We start from the raw sequence: 20,892 nt of genomic DNA on the forward strand, positions 1-20,892 counted from the left end.
AATCATGAAAACCTCATGTTCTGACTTTTATTTAACGAGGAACTGACAAATAGTTTTGGCTTTCTCTCATTTCATGTGCTAGTCACACAGATCACATACTATGCCTGTGATCAAGGTTTTTTATTTCTTTGAGTCGGTGGCAAAATAATTGCGAGTATTCTCTATGACTTAAAGCTTTGACAGACTTGGCTAATTTTCTAAAAGAGAAAATCTTGATTGTATGGTGTAGTGATAAGTTATAACATAATGAAGAACCCAAAGTGCTGTACTGAATATTAATTAAAAGCAACATACTTAAACAAATGACGGTGTTTGTTTTCTATGTTGATACTGTCCTTTACAGCGTTTAACTGGCCAGCTCTCATACTGTAGAAGAATTTATCGGCAATCATCTGCATAATCTTGAGCAATGGAACCTTGCTCAAGATAAATTCTTGGATAAATTCTATAGATTGCTGTAGCCAAAAGCGTTCGCCTGGAATATGTTGCTTTTCAAAGAAAACAATATATCAGCATGGTATGATAATTCCTCCACCTCTATGCCACATAAACAGCCATGGTGCTCGACTTGGCTCGGGAATCCAAGTAATCTCGCTATAGAATAAACAACACAAGAACTGAATACTTCTGTGTAATGATATTTTCTAAAATTTGTGGTTTTCTTAATGCTTTATAAAAAAACGGAAAAAATTAAAGGTGAATCAGTCGTGTCAGTTCCACAACGAACTTTATACTAGTTATACTGATATCAATTTACATATTTTGTGACGTTCGATGTTTCAAGAATGCATGAAGTGGTAACTTACACATGAAGAGTGAATAGCACTGTTGCATTATAAACATAGCAAAGAACAGTAAAGTTTTCTTTCAAATCCTCGAAAAGGCTGTAAATGTAATCAGCAAATCCAGCAAGGAGATGTCCGACTATGCTTCGACACTGCATAGTGATGTAAAGTTTATATGAAGTATTTCATATATGAACTGCGGTTATAGATGAAAGTGAAGAATGATCATCGCGGTTAATTTTCCAATTTAAGCAACTGGAAAGAAGAAGCCTGAAAAAAATCAGGGCTTCAACGGGATTCGAACATCGCACCGGTATCGCGGAGGTCACGGGTTCGAATGCCGTTGAAGCCCTGATTTTTTTCAGGCTTCTTCTTTCCAGTTGCTTAAATTGGAAAATTAACTGCGATGATCATTCTTCACTTTCACACTGCATAGTAATCACTGATACTGCATGAGGATCATGTGCATTGCTAGCCTCCGGAAAACAATTGTAAATGTCTCCAACGTTTACTTCTGACCAATAAACATGGTTACCTTTTACCACTGCATTTTCCACTGAGATCTTAGCCATATGGACGGTCTTCTCCATCCCGATGTCTAAAATCTTCTTGCATTATCAAACAAATCCCTCACAGTCAGAATGCTCAGTATTCTTTGATTGGCTATGAGTTTGACAGTTGAGGCTTCACAGGTCAGTTTTCCCGCCATTTGTACTATTTGTACAAGTTATTTCCCCGCTTTCAGAAACGTCCACAGAGAGTTTTCTGTCCTTTGAGCACGGTATGGAAGAAAACGAAGTTTCTCGCTGGCTTGGCTCTATTTCTAGTGGGCTAAACCTCCAGCAGTTTGCTGACGATTTCGAAGCCTGAGGTTTTACAACAATTGATTCAACGAAGTATGTTGAAGCTTCTGATTTAGATGTGTTTTTCTCCTTTCCTTGTAAACTTTCATACGCACAGAAGAAAATACTCTTGAAAGAGATAGAATGACTACCAAAGAACACGACAACGCAGGCAGAGAATTCTTCAACAATTTCAGTTGAAACACCTGTTGCGAACCATACCACCAACAAACCAGCAGTGGAATATTTACTGCAAGCCACTCTGCTGACCGGCTTCTTAAACAGAAAAGAAGAGGACCTCACTGGAGACATGGAGTTCCTCCAAACAAGAATCATAAGCGCCAAGAATGAGCTTACAAGGTTGAAGCATAAAGGAATTGAATATGAGGAAAAGGCACCCAAATGAGGAAAATCGTGTTCCAATTGCCATCTCCCAGGGCACACAAAAGGAAACTGCAGAAACCCACCCTGCACAGGAATTAGTAGCTGTAACCTCCAAAGCAAACACCCTGAATTTAAAAGTGAGAGGGCAGAACTACAAGGTCTTGTAAGAGATCTGGAGAAACGGCAACAGAAGTCAAAGAATGACGTCCTAAGCTTCAAAACAGCTCGTGAAAAGGCAGCCAATAGCTTCTTTGTGGTCATGAGACCCAGGCTTAAAAAACAGAATGCTATGAAATATACTGGTACCGATCGAATTGTTCTGGATCGTGATCTGTTAACCTTGAGGAAGGCACTGTGAAACAAGATCCCAGTTAATGAAAATGAAGACTGGAAATTACCAATGATCATCGAAGGTTACAAGAACAGCATGGTATCACCGCTGCAAGAGGTTTTTGACAGCAGCTTAGAAAGTTCAAGCGGACTGTTCAAATTGTAAAAACAGGCTGACATGCAAAATATTTATCGTTACATGTAAATCTTACTTTTGAATTTCTAGGTAGCTGGCCCGCAAGATATTTTGTTACTAACTTTGGACTGTGATAAACTTACAAAAACTGTTTTCCATTCACGTATGGCACAGAAACTGAAACTGAAACTGAAACAGCCACATAAAATATCATCGTTCCTGTTGTGGTTTAAAAATTGTACAGTAATGGATCACGTCAAAATAAATTATACTCCTGTTCTTTGTACATGTTTCTTTAATTTATACACAGCTTTTTGGTGTCATTTATTGCAGCTGTGACCGTGAATCCGCCACACGGTTCTCGGAAAAACTATTACATTTGTCATCCGAACACGCTGTTTTTCTCGACACAGTGGTATTCAAAGGACCTCGCCTTTCAACTCTCAAAATTCTCAATTCACAAACCCACTTCAAGGCCACTGAAACTTTTCAGTATACACACTTCTCATCCTGCCACCCGTTCAATACTAAAAAGGGTTTTATCAAAGGAGAAGCATTATGTCTTTTAAGAACCAACTCAGTCAAAGAGAATTTTAATAAATGCAAACGAGATTTTGAGCAAAGACTCTGTAACAGAGGCTATCCCATGACGCTCGTTCATAAAATCTTGACTGAAGTTCAGTTCTCAGACAGAGCAGAAGCTCTTCGTAACAAAACAAAGAAGGCGAAAGAAATTTTACCGTTTGTTACCACTTATAATGCGGCAACACTGAATCTTAAAAAGATTCCCATGAAACACTGGCATATCATTCAACGGCAGCCTAGACTTGCACATATCTTTAACCAGCCACCGATTGTATCTTACAAGAAGGAAAAATCACTCATGACAAGGACATTTTAGTCCGCGCAAAACTTCCTTCAATCATGCCGCAATCATAAAAAATTATGAACAAAGAAGCACTTTCAAAAGGTTTGTTTTCAAAGCAGAAGGAAATTTACATATGATCTTTTTCTGGTAGCAACACGCTCAGCCTGCATTCACACATTTTTGTCTGCAACTCAACTGAGCCAATAAACCTAGCCCTTGATCATTTGCTAAGCACTCCTCCATTTACACTTCAAACCTTTCAGTTGATCATTCATAGCGAATGTAGAAGCTGAGGACTCGTAGACTTTATTTAAATACTGAAACTTCTCACAAACCATTTGAATTAAGGGCTTTTTAGACCCTCGTGACAACTGATTCAACTCTGCACTCTGGCAATATAATTACAAGTGGCACCGTACCCTTACATAAGTCTTGTTTTCTCAGTAAATCAACCAATGGCCTAAAATAAACTGAGTGCAACATATAATTCTTCCTAAAGCTGCAAGCGCATGAAATTACTACTGGTTTGAGCTTGAAATTTAACTGGCACCGTAGTTGCATAAACATCACCTGTCAATGAACACGTTGAGATTTCATCGTTTTGTACAGGACGTTTGATTGGCTGGATTTGAAAATGTTGGAATCTATTGTTTCAGTTCTGCCTTCTGATTGGTGTTCATTGTCTGGGTGGCCCCGGTTTCATTAAACGCACTGTAACACATTGTATTCTTTATTCAATATCTTGCTAAGTATTTACAGCAAAGCAGTTTACTATATCTCATTTGAAAGAGCACAAGAAGTACTTTCCAGAGAAAAAATAGGTTGACTTTATGGAAAGTAATAGAACTTTTACGAAAAATTTAATAAGAAGAACTTAGCAAAAAGTTAAAAAAATTGAGATTAACTCAAAACGTTGTAAAACTACTCTGCTGTTATAATTTCATGATCATGATCAGAATGAGACTTTTTTCCGATAATTATATATACACACGTACAGCTGTATAAGCAAATGCATCCCGAAAACTGCATAGAAATCAAGGAAATCTAGAATTAACTACGTTTTTTTGTGAGACATAAACAGAAAGTGTGTGTTTTAGTCACCATGGCAACTGCCACATATGCAAATTCAAGTCTGCAACAAAATGCAACAAAACAGAGCTTTTATCCAAAGTTGTTGGGCTGAACTCTTCGTAAACTGACTAATACACCCTAATGCAATAGAAAAGGTGAGATTCTAAGCGTAAACTGGCATTTGAACAACATGTCTTGGTATCGCAAACCTGTGGAAATAGACACCAACATTTTTTTACCTAAAATTCTTGCATTTTGATATAATTTAGGAAATTACTCTCATATATTTACTTAAAATAACTTCTGAATCGTTTTCCTTCCCTAAAAACCATTGTAAGGACCTTTGAAATGATTTTAGCTCCACCATTTCAAAGTGAAATTACTTGATCTCGCAAAATTCCTCATGTAGGCCAAATTCAAGTGTCCTACCCAAAATTGATCAGTAAACAAGAAATTTTATTAACTTTCTGGACTCCAAATATGGTGCAAATCAAATGTAATGCAATTTTTTTACAATTTTTTTTCTTATGGGTCACTGGCGATACCATGGTAAGAGGGCATGTACGCAGTAGCTGTGAAGGTCCATCTGATGCTATTTCTCTGCCCGTCTGTTTTTCCTTACATTATCCTGTCAAGAATGAGCAAGAACAGGATCAAGCTTGTTTAAAGCCAGTGGTGATCTTGAACCATCTTCTCTGATCTCCCTCATCTACAGTACTACTGAACACTCCAAGTTGTTGTACATGATCTTCGTCACTCTTATCAGCTTGCCAGGGATGCCATAGGCCTTCATGATTCTCCACAGTTTTTCGTGGTATATTGAGTCGAAGGCCTTTTGAAGTCAATGAAATGTGTGTTTAATGTCGCCTGCCACTCATTGACCTGTTCCATGATGTTGAAGAGGAGGGATATTTGTTGCACTGTGCACCTGTTCTTTTGAAAACTAGCTTGTTTTCTTCTAAGGGAAATGTCTATTCCATTTTAATTCCTCTGAATGGTGACTCTCCCCATTACTTTGCTTTCTACAGGTAGTAGTGTCAGCCCTGCTTATTTAAGACCCCTCCAGATCTCTCTTTTAACTCATGAATACAAGTTACAGTGGATGGTGGGGATCACTCGCTCACTCCATCCCTCGATCTCTCGATTGGTCAGTCGACTCCTGTAAACATCTGGGCTTCATAGTTTATGTGAGGATAGGGGACAGTGGTAATGAAAGTGAACAAGAGGTTGGATTTAATTTTTCAAAGTACTCGTAAAGTTCTCACACACTGCTGGGAGCCATGCCAAGCCATACCATGCAGTCCAACCTTTATTAACATAACAACATAGCTGTCTTACAACGACACAAAAAAAGGCTAGAAAATAATTTCACTTCAACTTATACATTCTAAAAATACTTCACAGGTGGGTGGGTGGGGCATGTCAGGCAATGGCAGATGGCAAAACAAAAACTGAAGGAGCCAGGAGAACTGACCTCCCCTCCCCCTGCACAATTGTACTCAGACTCCCAGGTGTGTGTGAATGTTTGACGCTTGTTTCGTTCGTCTGCCAGTGGAAAACCACACTTCTCACACATGAAGTACGCAAATGTACAACACAAAAAGCGCAGAATATGCGACCTTTCACGCAAAAACGTGTGGTGCAAAACACCAGGAACCAGGTATGTTGGAGGAAACACTCAGTTGCAATCCTCTGTCCATGAGACAGTGAAGGCATCAACAGCTTCTCAACCAGGGTTGAGAAATCTGCCACAAAACCTGTCCAATTGCCTAGTCTTTACACTCGCAAATCGGTCGACTGTGTGAGGACCCAAACACGTGTCCAAGTAAGCAAAACTGGAAGGATCGAGCATATAGTCATTCAAATCTTTGATCCACAACAGCTGGTCAGCAATAAAATTCAAAGGTGAAACTCTTGTTACTCTCATCAACTCACCAACTTCCTACTGCTACTTGTCCCCCAAACTGAACAGCAAATCCACCCTAACCAGAATCACTAGCATCTGAGTAAATCAAAATTTCAGGCTTATGACTGGGAGATCAAATCGGATAGCCTGTATTATGAAAATTCTTCTGCCAGAAAACAACCTCACCCTGGGCATCTTTATATATAACAGGTTACCATAGCAACAATATGACCTGCTAAAAACACCCTTAATTTTAGCTTTAAGTGCTTGTAACTCAAAAACAATCTTGTTGACCCCCATTCTTCATTATCGAAATATGATAAGCATGGTAAGATGCAACTTTTTGCAAAGTTTAAAAAAATTCTGTAGTATGGGTTCAGAGCCACCTTAAATTTAACGTTGCTCTAAACGCAGTCTAGAATAAAAAGCTAAAATTAAGGTTGTTTTTGGCAGGTCCTATTGTTGCTATGTCCCACAAAATTGACAGCAACATGTTCACCAATGATTGGGCAGTTTTTTTACACCATGATTTTTGCATCAACACATAAAGAGCGGTTGTAATGACCCATTAATGCTCCCAGCCCATGAAATCAAACAAGACAATAACAGCTTTTGATGGCAGAAAAGGGGCATGGGATGAAGTACTCAAGTTGGCAATAGGAATCTTACGGGATGACATGGGTCAGGTGGTTGGCAACGAGAGGATCTACATGTAGATAGTAAGAATATTATTAAGCAAGAACAACTGCACTGTAGAGAGGTCCTAATCCTCTTTCTGGGGTCCTAATCCCCAGGTCCTGAGAGGTCATAATCCTCTCTCTCCTTTCCAGGAGTCCCTGTAGTCCCCAGGCTACTGAGAGGTCCTTATCCTCTCCCTGGGGTCATAATTCCCAGGCAACAAACAACAGAGATTTGGTGCCTTGGTGACAAAGCTATCAGGAGGGGGGGGGGGGGGGGGGGAGACCTTTCTGCCACAATTACTGGCAGTAAGTATCTTTTTATTTGCCTCTTAATTTCCAGTTGCTACATGTAAGTGATGGTCTTTGCATTGGTTTCTTACTTTTTCAATTTATTTTTTATAAGGTAAAGACACTTTGAAACTAAAACTCATTGAAATCTTGTGAAAATTTTAATGGGAAAATCACAAGGTTTTCATGCAGTTTTAATGGGTTTTTCATAATGGAAAAAACATGGAAAAAGCATTAAAAAAAGCTACGAGAATCCTCTTAAAATTTCCCAATTAATGGCCCATGAAATTTCCATTCCGAAAATAAAAACATTAAAAAAACTATGAAAATGCCATTAAATTTAATGGGGTCATGAAATATGATTTAATGAGATTTTCATGGTATTGGAAAACAAACCATGAAACCTGCCACCAGATTTTCATAATGTTTATTTCATAGGATGTTAATGGATGCAAAAATCACGACCCACAAAAACCATTTTTAATGGCCCATGAGAATTTCCTCACTACTTTAATTACCTTTTCACAGCATTTTTATGGTCCATGAAATTTGACTCCCTGTTAATATCATGGGATAAATGATTACTACTGCAACCCATGAAAATCCCATTAATAGTCCATGTACCCAGGAAATTACATTTTGATATCATTGCAATGTGAGTGATCTTGGATTACTGATCCCGATTTAGATCACCCCAAATTAAAAATGGTAATAAAAAGCAATAAAATAGAGCATGTGGGAGCCATATATATATATATATATATATATATATATATATATATATATATATATATATATATATATGAGTAATAACGAAGAGGCAAGATTTGCTGTTACTCCGAGTTTCGTGCTTACGCACTCATCAGACAGTATTTAATGATAAGCATTCCTATCAACTAGATATATATACACGGTATTAAACAATAGGCTAATTGCTGGACTAGTTGCATTACAATAAGTGATAGTTATACTGGAAAACAATAGGTGTGAAGACAGAAATTACGGGGACGAGTATAAACTGCGTGGGTGCAGTACAATATAAAGAAAGTGTCAAGCGTTCTTCAAGTAGAATTTGTTCTCGTGCCGGCATTTAGAAATAAGTTCTGATCTTTTGTTTAGTAGATTGTCGTTGCTATGTTTGATAATCATTAGTTTTTCTGTGAGGCAGAGGTCGCATCGTTTGGAAATGTTGTTGTAGGGTCTTGCACGGCTAATAATTGACCATTTGATGTTGAAGTCTTGTTTTTTGTCGTGTAGTTGCCAGATGTATTTAGAAAGCTCGGTGCTGTTGATGTGTTTTCTGTGCTTAAATGTGGATTTGTGCTGCGAGAATCTCTGTTTGAATGTTCCTTCTGTCAGTCCAATGTAGTTCTTGGTTGTGTTGTTAGTTGTAACTTGTGCGTTGTAGATTACACTGGAAGTCAGGCATTTGTTGTCTAGCGGGCATTGGTCTTTTTTGCGGCAGTTGCATTGCTCTCCGGTGATTGCGTTGGCGTTGTTGTCGGCGTTTGTTATTTTCATGTTGTGTTTGTTGATTACTGTTTTCATGTTGTCCATGCAACTGTAGCTGACTTTGACGTTGTTTTTGTTGAAGAGGCTGTGGTATTTATGTTGGTTCGGAAAGTGCTTAGATATGAGCTTCAGGAATGTTCTACCGATGTTTGTCTTTACGTTTTTACTAAATGGAGGGTTGTACCATATAATGTTTCTTTGTCTGTTGCGTCGGGGGCGTGTTGGTTGATTGTCTTCGTTGTAAATTAGTGTTTCAGAGTATCCGCTGGCTTTCAAAGCAGTTTCGTAGATTGGTTTGGCCTTGTTGAATTCGTGTTCGTTGCATGAGTTGGCGGAAATACGGCGATTGATGGATGCTGGAAGTTGCTTTATTATGTTAGGTGGGTGGTTAGACCACCTAACATAATAAAGCAACTTCCAGCATCCATCAATCGCCGTATTTCCGCCAACTCATGCAACGAACACGAATTCAACAAGGCCAAACCAATCTACGAAACTGCTTTGAAAGCCAGCGGATACTCTGAAACACTAATTTACAACGAAGACAATCAACCAACACGCCCCCGACGCAACAGACAAAGAAACATTATATGGTACAACCCTCCATTTAGTAAAAACGTAAAGACAAACATCGGTAGAACATTCCTGAAGCTCATATCTAAGCACTTTCCGAACCAACATAAATACCACAGCCTCTTCAACAAAAACAACGTCAAAGTCAGCTACAGTTGCATGGACAACATGAAAACAGTAATCAACAAACACAACATGAAAATAACAAACGCCGACAACAACGCCAACGCAATCACCGGAGAGCAATGCAACTGCCGCAAAAAAGACCAATGCCCGCTAGACAACAAATGCCTGACTTCCAGTGTAATCTACAACGCACAAGTTACAACTAACAACACAACCAAGAACTACATTGGACTGACAGAAGGAACATTCAAACAGAGATTCTCGCAGCACAAATCCACATTTAAGCACAGAAAACACATCAACAGCACCGAGCTTTCTAAATACATCTGGCAACTACACGACAAAAAACAAGACTTCAACATCAAATGGTCAATTATTAGCCGTGCAAGACCCTACAACAACATTTCCAAACGATGCGACCTCTGCCTCACAGAAAAACTAATGATTATCAAACATAGCAACGACAATCTACTAAACAAAAGATCAGAACTTATTTCTAAATGCCGGCACGAGAACAAATTCTACTTGAAGAACGCTTGACACTTTCTTTATATTGTACTGCACCCACGCAGTTTATACTCGTCCCCGTAATTTCTGTCTTCACACCTATTGTTTTCCAGTATAACTGTCACTTATTGTAATGCAACTAGTCCAGCAATTAGCCTATTGTTTAATACCGTGTATATATATCTAGTTGATAGGAATGCTTATCATTAAATACTGTCTGATGAGTGCGTAAGCACGAAACTCGGAGTAACAGCAAATCTTGCCTCTTCGTTATTACTCATATACTCAGCTCTACACTATATGTGTATTGAGCACTATTTTAATGGGATCTGCTACTTCCTCATATGGTTATATATATATATATATATATAATTAGCCACTTAACAGTGAGTTTTACAAAATTGCAAATGTGGCATGTACAATCAAGTACCAATATTTAATCTGTAATACATAAAAGCCCCTGTCAAAAGTCCATAATTAATGAGACTGAAATTGAAATAAAGAGATTGCATTGAATTACAACAACTTGCCAATATCATTTTTGTCCAGTGTCCAAAGGAGGAGCCCACACCAGATTAAAGACCAGTTGAAACATCTTATTTCTGTACAAATTTATTTTATTTGGTAGATTTGAAGGTGTTTCTAATATGGCATGCATATGTATAAAGCTTACTGAGATTTTTCAAAGATTAAGCTTCAAATTCAAATTCAAATTTTTGCCTTGAAGACAAACTGTGTATTTTCAGATTATGATGGAAATGCTGACAGTATCATCACTCATGTTTGTGAGTTGATTTTCACTTTGGAAGTGAATATACGAAAGATCATATATTTGAACTGCGGAGAAAGATGTGAAGACATGATTAATCATCGCAGTTGTAAACACAATTTAAGCAGTTGTGAAATTAAAGCCTGAAAGAAATTCAGGCCTGAACGGGATTTGAACCCATGACCTCTGCGATACCAGTGCAGTGCTCTACCAACTGAGCTATCAAGCCACTGGGAGCTGGTCACGTGGTGAGTTTGTAATATACCCATAGATGATGACGAATGCAAGTGAATATATGAAAGATCATATATTTGAACTGCGGAGAAAGATATGAAGACATGATTGATCATCGCAGTAATAAACACAACTTACAATAAGCAGTTGTAAAATTAAAGCCTGAAAAAAATTCAGGCCTGAATCTTTCTCCGCAGTTCAAATATATGTTCTTTCATATAGTCACTTGCATTCGTCATCATCTACGGGTATATTACGAACTCACAACATGACCAGCTCCCAGTGGCTTGATAGCTCAGCTGGTAGAGCACTGCACCGGTATCGCTGAGGTCATGGGTTCGAATCCTGTTCAGGCCTGAATTTTTCTCAGGCTTTAATTTCACAACTGCTTAAGTTGTGTTTATAACTGCGATGGTCAATCATGTCTTCATATGATTTTCACTTTGTTTTTCAACCAGGTACATGATGTAGTTCGGTTTGTGAATGGATACTTTAAGCTTTTCTGCTTCAATAACTAGAACGAAAATACACAGCAACATGTGACTAAAATTAGCAGATAAGTTTACGTTTTGTTCAGTTTTACCACTGAAGGTCACTTGTAAATTAAAAGCAACTGCTCACAACAGAAACATGATTTCAGATTAAGTTCTATGACAAGTTTGAAATTCTTTTTGGTTTAAGTTATGATTGTAATAAGGCTTGCTATAAGAACTGAAATGGACTAGAAGAAAGACAAAGATTGAAAATTGGTTGCAGCATACTAGTACATTTCACTGTATTTCCCAAGTTCTAGTATATATCATTACAATAGTGATGATCAAAAAACTATATAGTCTTAATCCGGAAGGCTTGTGATTCTTGATACATAGAATTGTTCCTAGAGCCAAAAGATCCAGATTTAGTTGCCTTTAAACAGTCAGAATATCTTCACACTTGTAATTGATTGACCGTTGAAATCAACTGCATGTTTCTCAGAGCATTGCATCATGGGTAATTTCAACTCATTTCCAGGGTATTAAAGTGTTCAAATTCAAGATGGCAGCCCCTGTGTTATATTCTTTTGCGTTTCTTTGCAACCTGTTTTCACGAGCAAGAAAGTCGGCAACATCACCAAAACCAGTGAACCAAAATCGAAGGTCATTAACAAACAGTGCGTCGTTTATGATGTTAAATGTGGTCTTTGTGAAATGGATTATCTAATATTGATTTTACAATCAACACCTTTACCAACTTGTTAACAAACTCGCCAGCTCAAGATTTTTGATTGGAAAGCACATGAAAGGACAACACGCAGTCAAAAAACCATCTATTACAAATAATTTTTCCATCCCGAAAATGTGCAGCCAGAGTAAACTAGACCTTGCAAAAATCTGCTCAAATGCTTGTGTTTTCGAGTCCTTGCCAAGACTTGATCCCGAAGAAACTGATACAGCTCAGCTCGTCAGCTCAGGCTGACGAGTGCAAAATGTACAGCAAACAGCCAGACAGACTACAACGAAATTGAAGGTAAATACCTATTTTTAATATTTTGCATTTTTTGGTCGTGATAATTTTGTTTTAATATTAAGCTTTAACCTGTGCTTTACTGGCATGCTTTAAATCCAAGGAGATGGTTGCACAGAAAATCAAAACTAGCTTTATAAAATGGGAATCGACTAGGAATTAGCGAAATAAATTGATCTTATAGCAAATCTCGAAAGTTGAAATTTCAAGAGTTCTTCATGCCCACTGACCAAGCTTTCTATTGGAAATTCCATATAAAAATGTCTCATTTCACCATGGTGGTCAATTAATCTGGTCAACTTGTAGTGGTTACTCAACTTACCAATGTATGTAGTTGAGAAACTAATCCTTTATTCTGCATTTCAAAAAATTAATTTCACAAGTTACATTGTTAATCCAGGTAATAATAATAGTAGTAGTAATAATAATAATAATAATAATAATAATAACAATTATGTATAATGTTTATTAGTGGCTTATAAAAAATTACAACTGTAACTGCTATAATAACAATTATAATAATAATAATAATAATAATAATAATGATAAATATTTATTATTGTCCATTCTTTTAGATGAGGAACATTCACAACCAGAAGACAGTTCCAGCAGCAGATTTGGGATACTGGCTAGTGCATCAAGAGCTTCCACTGGCCCTCATCTTGGACATCCAAATGTACCTTCAGTACACTAACAGGAGATAAATTACAAAAATGGGTAGAAATTTTATCATCTGACACAACAGCCAAACTACTAGATTATGGTAAATTACTCAATGTGACCTACATGTATGATCAATGTCACAAAGTTTAGTGTGAAACACAAAAACAAGCCAAATGTCCAGAGTGATTTGAATTGAAATACCCTCGACTGACTACTTCTAACTTTGGGAAAATTTGTTTGAAGATGCAGAACAAAAGAGCTAAACCTGAGGTGGTTGCTCAAGATCTCCCTCAACCAAAGCCCTCAGTGCCTTTGTAGATCACATATTGAAATGGGGCAGGAAAAATGAAAGCACAGCTGTGCAAGTTTGTGAAGGGCTGCCTCAAAGGAAGCATGTTTTTACATACGAATGTGGACTGTTTATTAGTCCAGAAGATTCTTTTTAGCTGTAACTCCGGACAGGGTGTGTTATGTTAGCAAGGAAAAAGACCCATGGGGTATTGTGGAAGTAAAATGTCCATACACAACAAGGAACAAAAACCCAGTGAAGCAGCAGCATCAGCGAACAATTTTATGAGCAAAGTAGGTGAAGAACAGGAACTTTGACACTCAAACACACACACAAGCACTATTTTCAAGTCCAGGGTCAGATGGCAGTAAGTGAAGCCAAATGGTGTGACTTTGTCATCTACGCAATAGCTGGTGTGCCTGTTGAGCGAATTTGTTTCGATCCCAACTTCTGGAAAACTGCTGTATGTTATTTGAATCAGTTCTAATACAATTTTTTTTTTGCCCAAATATGTTGCCGTTCATGATTCTGCATCCAGACATATGAGGCAGTAGACAGACTATAAGTGTTTGTTTTTAGCAGATCTTTCAATTTTCTACTACTGGGAGCAAGTACTGAAGACCCACTACTGAACCTCCCATGCATGAAATTACTGATCTTAACTCCAAAATGGCACACAGTTAAACTATGTAAACTAAAGAGAAGCTGGTATTTCTTACATGGATTCTGACATTGGCTATTTGCCTTGATGTTAGTACTTTTGTTCTCTTCAGCTTGTTTTTTCCTTTAGTAAAAGCTGAAATGACAAGGTTAGCACGTTTACATCAAAGTTTATCCTTGATCAGGAATCTCCTGTCAGCCATGACCTTGTGAAAATGAAAATGATGTATAAAATTAACTTCCTTGTTTTGAACAAAATCGTGGGCAAATAAGTACTGATTTTAAAACTCTTTTTGGAGTACCCTAAAAACTGACAGACGATTAATTAACTTGAAAGTGATATGAAAATGATAAAAATTGGAAAACCCTAATCTCCAAGAGATGTTTTCCTTAAGGCCATTCCTGCTAAAATCTTCCAGTCAATAGAGTTTTTTAAAATTTTTACTGCAGTCAGATAATGAGTTACTTGTGTCAGAAATGCAAAAAAAAAAAAAAATTGGGAGTCACCGACTTCGTTTCAGAGTTAATGCGTGTGGAAAACCACCCTGATTTTGAAAAACTGGCACACGTAATTCAGCATGGTCCTCGGGGGTTTATAGTTAAAGATATCGACGGTGAGTCAACGGTGGCAAACGATCTTAGTCATATTTTGTGGAAGTGGGTCTTCTGCATAAATAATTCCAAATGTTGCTAACGTTTTCACAAAACTTAACTCTACAAGAGGCATTTGAAACCACCGCAGAGATAAACGCAGAGCTAAAAATAACGGAATTCGATTGTGCATTTTTCAAAAAATTCAAACTTCTAATTTATAAATTTTCTTCAATTTTTCGTTAAACGTAGAAAATTGGTAGAGAAAATGATCCATCAAAAGGCAAAGAGGGGTGACCGAACTTCCAAGATCGTTAAATCCAGGCAATGTTATAGCAATGGTCATCGGCCCTATCATTGTTCATTTTATTACTTAGCGTGCACTTTGATGCATGACACAGTGTTTGAATTTACGTGCCCAGTAAGGATGCGTAGAAACAATTAGCGTGAACGTCCTTAAGAGGTGCCCTCTGTAATTTTCAACTATGGCCATTTGGACCAGAAAAAATCAAATTCCTCAAACTTGCTCAGATGAATGGTCTAGATAAGTGATTCACAAAAATATAACTTTCAGTTCAATCCGATTCGTATTTTAGCGCTGGGGCCACCATCTTGGTTTTGCCCCTCTGAGAGGGCTTTCAGCGGCCATTTTAGGGCACATTTTTAACAATTTGCCATACAAAGAAAACGATCTAAATCCGGGTAAAAACCCTTTATTCGAGACAAGCAAATGTTTCTTGTTACATTGAGAGGCTGTTTTGGCAATTTGATCATCACCTGATTTTTCTACCGAATTTTAAATTTCTTCCCTTTCGGACTACTGATGAAGCGCCACAAAAAAGGCGAAGTTTAAAGGAAAATATCGCCAAAAGTACATCACTTGAGATCCCAAAACTACCCTCCACTTAAAGAGCAATGTCTCACCTGTAGAAACATGCAATAAAATTTTGGGGCAGTTAAAACTGTAAAGTGTTAGAAGAAGAAGTTTAAGCTGTACTTTTGTCAACAAAGACCGCCGTCCTAATTAGCATAATAACGTAAAAATAACGATGCACAAAGAAAATAATGACATATTCCACTTACCTCGTGACATGTCGACAACTGGATGTTCCACGATGCCTCATGTTATATTTCCAGTCTGTTTCAGCCACATTTTCCGTGATTAGTGTACGAAATCACTCTCAGACATCGCCACGGTTAAGCAGATTTCAACTCTCCGAAGCCCGCTTCATAACATCTATCAATATTATTTGTCTTTCGCCTCATAAGCCGCCGTTTACAAGAAGTTTAACAATTTTCTGAGATCCTAACTGACCCAGAAGTCTGTTAGCAGCCTTTAAAATCCTCCTCTTAATCGAGGATTCTCATCAAGAACTTGTTTAAGCTCAGTTCTGTTTTGATCTGTTATGCATCCGCCATTATTCCACAGATTGCGTTACATTTGACAAATGCGCATTCCAACGGGTCGGGGTAGGGTGGTTAGGAAGTGAAAATGTAACCGACATTAAAAGCCATTTTGCGCATTTCTGTGGCTAAACTAGTTACTGGCTTTCCCAGAATGATTTGAACATGAGCTTCTGCTTGCAGGTATTTTCTAGGTTATTTTTGCAGGGTAGGTGAGGGGGGTCATGTATTTAAAAAAAAAAAAGAAAAAAAAGAAAAAAGGAAACGATAGACAGTATCAGGTCCAAAGATTATGATCTGTGTATCTTGATCAGCTTTATCAGTTCATCAGTGAGGCCCTATTAGGGGTTTTCAGGATACTGGATATTTGGGTAAAAAGTTAATAGGATGCAAGAAATTTAGGAGAAATATTAATGGGGTAGAGCATCTTTAGATCAGATAAAACAGGACATTAATTGAGTAGGAAATCGTTGAGTTGGATTTAACAGGTTACAAAATATTTAGGACAAAAATTAACAGGATAAGGGATACACCGACACCCCCCCCCCCCCCCTCCTCCCCTCTCGCACTATGGGGCCTCAACAATGGTCAGCTATTTAGGATAAAATAAATGTATGTCAACTGCTATAAGCATTTATTCTGGACTCTTAGTACTTATATCACGGTGGAATATGAAAGTTTTGTATCAGATTTTAGGGGTTTTAAGGTTAGGTAACGTAGCTCCTTGTTAGTAATTTCGAAGCCCACACTTGTTACACTGAATAGATAGATAAAGACGGGGCTGGAGAAATAAACAGAGAATGAAATGTGTCCCAAATTCTGCACCGTTTAACACGAATTTCTTACATGGCAACCTTTGTGTCTGCAAAGAGATGAGGCACAACATTCCACACTATATTTGTAAACAACTATCCTAATCTCATTTACAGCCATTAGTTTTTGACGAGAAATTTCATTTATTACAAATAGAATACGGATAGAACTCCAATAAAAAGCCTCTTCCTCGTGTTTTTTTTGTTCAGCATTATACTTGTGTCTTTCGCTGCCCGAAATGCCATCAAATGCTGCGAAAGGCAACAGACTGCGAAGCAGTGCGCAAGAAAAGTTTTTCTCGGGTCAGGAAACGGCCATAAAAGTCGAAGCAATTACTGTAGCACAAAAGATGAGGCGCTCAGAAGGTGAGGCCAGGAATTAGGCGGTTCACCTGTGATGAGTTCCTGACTCCTTGCCACATTTAATCCTTCCTCTCGAGGATGGCTTCAAAGCTTAGAAACAGACAGGAGAAGGTCCTCCAAGAAGACACAACAACCGCTGAGAATCAAGCTGCAGATTTTTTTGACAAGTGTCAGTTAATTCATCCAATTGCTTATGACTCATTCAACTTGTGTGCCTTAAACGCATCTATAATGTATTTAAAAAGCTAAGCGTCACCATTAGTGCTTCGCTTGATAGATGCGGGTATTTTAAAGCGCCCTGCATAGGGTTGAAAACAAGTCTTGTGCAGACATGCAGCTGTGCTCCATCACAGAACTGAACGACATTAGCGGCTGTGGGGTGCCTCAGGCTCATAACGAATGGTGCCTACAAAATACAAACGTGTTTCCGCCAGATTAAGAAAACGTGGAGAAAGTAGATCTTAGCCAGGGTTATTAGAATTCACAAAGAAAACTGTGGGTAGTCATTAATTTTTCCGAGATAATTAGCTACTGCTGACGGTAGCATTTTTCTGAAAAAAAGGTAAAGATATTTCTTCACAGATTCTCCTAAGGTTCGCCTTTACATGCAGAAAACTAAACATGTTAAAAAACATCTTTAAACTACGTGGAAAGTAGTAACATAAAAACCACTTTTGATATGTATTTAATAACAGAATCGTCGCAACAGCACTCCTCTGGCTTAGCTAGAATACAGTCTACATAATTTTTCCTCACAGCCAAAAACTAATGCATTGTCGAATAGGCTTGCCACTTCCAATTCATACCATAAAATGTAGCTGTAATCACCCCTTTGTTAAAAGTTAAATGAGTTGTTTCATCCTTTCGAAAACTTTGTCGGTGTCCGTTACTTTTTTTCCTGTTACTTTCCAAGTAAGTTAAACATTGACGTCTCTCGCAGTTGTTTTGCGCGCGCATTATGCCATCTACAGTTGAATTTCAGTATGATTTTTACTACGGATATGATAAAAGATAGTTTTTCAGCTGGAAGCCGTTCACAGTTAGTGCTTAGCGATATCCTGCTTTTCTGGTAATCCCGGTTTTAGTACAGGCTCGTTTTTTTAGTGCGAAATTTGTTTCGGCCACAATAGAATTTTTTTAAGTCGCACACTTACTAGGGTAGTTAATTACGTCACTAGTTCAACCCAAGCGCGCGCCTGGCGTTTAAACCATGCCTAAAAAAGAAGGTACCGTCCTTAACTGCCCTTCAGTAATTTTCTGAGTTTTTTTTCTTTTTTCTGATGGAAAAGTGACACGGCTAAGAAAATGTAAGAAGTTTCAATAAAACGTCGCTTATCATTACTTCCTGCGCACTATTCGTCAGTCTGTTGTCTTTTGCAAAATTTGATGGCACTTCCGGCAGTGAAAGACACAACTGTCCCGCTTTATCTGATCTAAAGATGCTCTACCGCATTAATGTTTCCCCTAAATTTCTCACATCCTGTTAATTTTTTACCCAAATATCCAGTATCCTGAAAACCCCTAATAGGGCCTCACTGATGAACTGATAAAGCTGATCAAGATACACAGATCATAATCTTTTGACTTGGTACTGTCTATCGACCCCCCCCCCCCCCCTCACCTACCCTGCAAAAATAACCTAGAAAATACCTGCAAGCAGAAGCTCATGTTCAAATCATTCTGGGAAAGCCAGTAACTAGTTTAGCCACAGAAATGCGCAAAATGGCTTTTAATGTCGGTTACATTTTCACTTCCTAACCACCCTACCCCGACCCGTTGGAATGCGCATTTGTCAAATGTAACGCAATCTGTGGAATAATGGCGGATGCATAACAGATCAAAACAGAACTGAGCTTAAACAAGTTCTTGATGAGAATCCTCGATTAAGAGGAGGATTTTAAAGGCTGCTAACAGACTTCTGGGTCAGTTAGGATCTCAGAAAATTGTTAAACTTCTTGTAAACGGCGGCTTATGAGGCGAAAGACAAATAATATTGATAGATGTTATGAAGCGGGCTTCGGAGAGTTGAAATCTGCTTAACCGTGGCGATGTCTGAGAGTGATTTCGTACACTAATCACGGAAAATGTGGCTGAAACAGACTGGAAATATAACATGAGGCATCGTGGAACATCCAGTTGTCGACATGTCACGAGGTAAGTGGAATATGTCATTATTTTCTTTGTGCATCGTTATTTTTACGTTATTATGCTAATTAGGACGGCGGTCTTTGTTGACAAAAGTACAGCTTAAACTTCTTCTTCTAACACTTTACAGTTTTAACTGCCCCAAAATTTTATTGCATGTTTCTACAGGTGAGACATTGCTCTTTAAGTGGAGGGTAGTTTTGGGATCTCAAGTGATGTACTTTTGGCGATATTTTCCTTTAAACTTCGCCTTTTTTGTGGCGCTTCATCAGTAGTCCGAAAGGGAAGAAATTTAAAATTCGGTAGAAAAATCAGGTGATGATCAAATTGCCAAAACAGCCTCTCAATGTAACAAGAAACATTTGCTTGTCTCGAATAAAGGGTTTTTACCCGGATTTAGATCGTTTTCTTTGTATGGCAAATTGTTAAAAATGTGCCCTAAAATGGCCGCTGAAAGCCCTCTCAGAGGGGCAAAACCAAGATGGTGGCCCCAGCGCTAAAATACGAATCGGATTGAACTGAAAGTTATATTTTTGTGAATCACTTATCTAGACCATTCATCTGAGCAAGTTTGAGGAATTTGATTTTTTCTGGTCCAAATGGCCATAGTTGAAAATTACAGAGGGCACCTCTTAAGGGTTCGTTAACTGATCTTTTTAAGCCATTGCTAAGAAAATGTATTCTCTCATAACCCTGTCATTTTAAACTTTTGTGTTTAAACTTTTCCATCATCAGTAACACCAGTGATGACATCATCAGGCCATGCCTATGGTCATGTGACTCAATCTGAAAAATTGTTCAGGTTCCCAAGCATATTACTTTATTGGGATTTTTCCCCTTGATTTATTATTTTAACTTTAATCTCTATTATGCTATGCTATTTTGTTTCATTTCTAAAAAGTCAGAATTTTAAAACATTAAAAATACATGATTTTTGGGGAAAAGTATGATTTTACAAAAAGAATGCATAGCTATGTTTCCAAGATTGACTTCAATCGGAACTCATCAAAAAAGGCTGGATTTAATGGAAACCATATTTCCTTTAGAATTTAAAGAAACTGGAAGTGCCTGCGATATCTATTGGAAGTTACCCTATCAGTGCATATGCAGTTTACACTACCAGCAGCTCAATGGGATCAAACGAAGCACACAAAAGCCACATAAAGATGATTTTTCTCTTTTTTTTTTTGCGTTTGTTTTTCTGTTTTTCTTTTAGGTTGTTTTTGCTTGTACTTTGTTACTTTGAATTTTGTGACACCCAAAGAAAAAACGTCTAAAATGTAATCAAATTTGAAAGTTTTTGAATTGTTTAAATTTTGCGTGCTCAGGCTGATGAGAGCGAAATTTCACCTCGTTTTCAACCTGCAAGAGCGGGGGTATGAATTGGTTAATGGGCCCTTAAAATTTCCTTATGCTCTGACACCACTCATACATGCTTCATAACAGACTGA

General features: G+C 37.9%; 2 protein-coding genes and 1 non-coding gene across 5 annotated transcripts in view; 2 read left to right on the forward strand and 1 right to left on the reverse strand.

Annotated features, from left to right (window-relative positions):
* Positions 1-18,905, forward strand: part of LOC145503269 (uncharacterized) — a 66,217-nt gene extending 47,312 nt beyond the window's left edge. For all 3 annotated transcript variants that reach the window (XM_081482761.1, XM_081482763.1, XM_081482762.1), the window contains one exon: positions 13,090-18,905. The gene's annotated coding sequence lies outside the window, so the exon portion shown is untranslated. The remainder of the gene's footprint in view (positions 1-13,089) is intronic.
* LOC145503235 (TBC1 domain family member 22B-like) overlaps positions 1-20,892 on the forward strand; it is a 279,621-nt gene that overhangs the window by 22,684 nt on the left and 236,045 nt on the right. The window lies entirely within an intron of this gene.
* Positions 10,934-11,006, reverse strand: Trnat-ggu (transfer RNA threonine (anticodon GGU)). Its single transcript has one exon. It is a non-coding gene; the product is annotated as a tRNA-Thr (tRNA).

Source organism: Orbicella franksi, chromosome 11, assembly GCF_964199315.1.
Source record: "Orbicella franksi chromosome 11, jaOrbFran1.1, whole genome shotgun sequence".
Classification (NCBI taxonomy): Eukaryota; Metazoa; Cnidaria; class Anthozoa; order Scleractinia; family Merulinidae; genus Orbicella; species Orbicella franksi.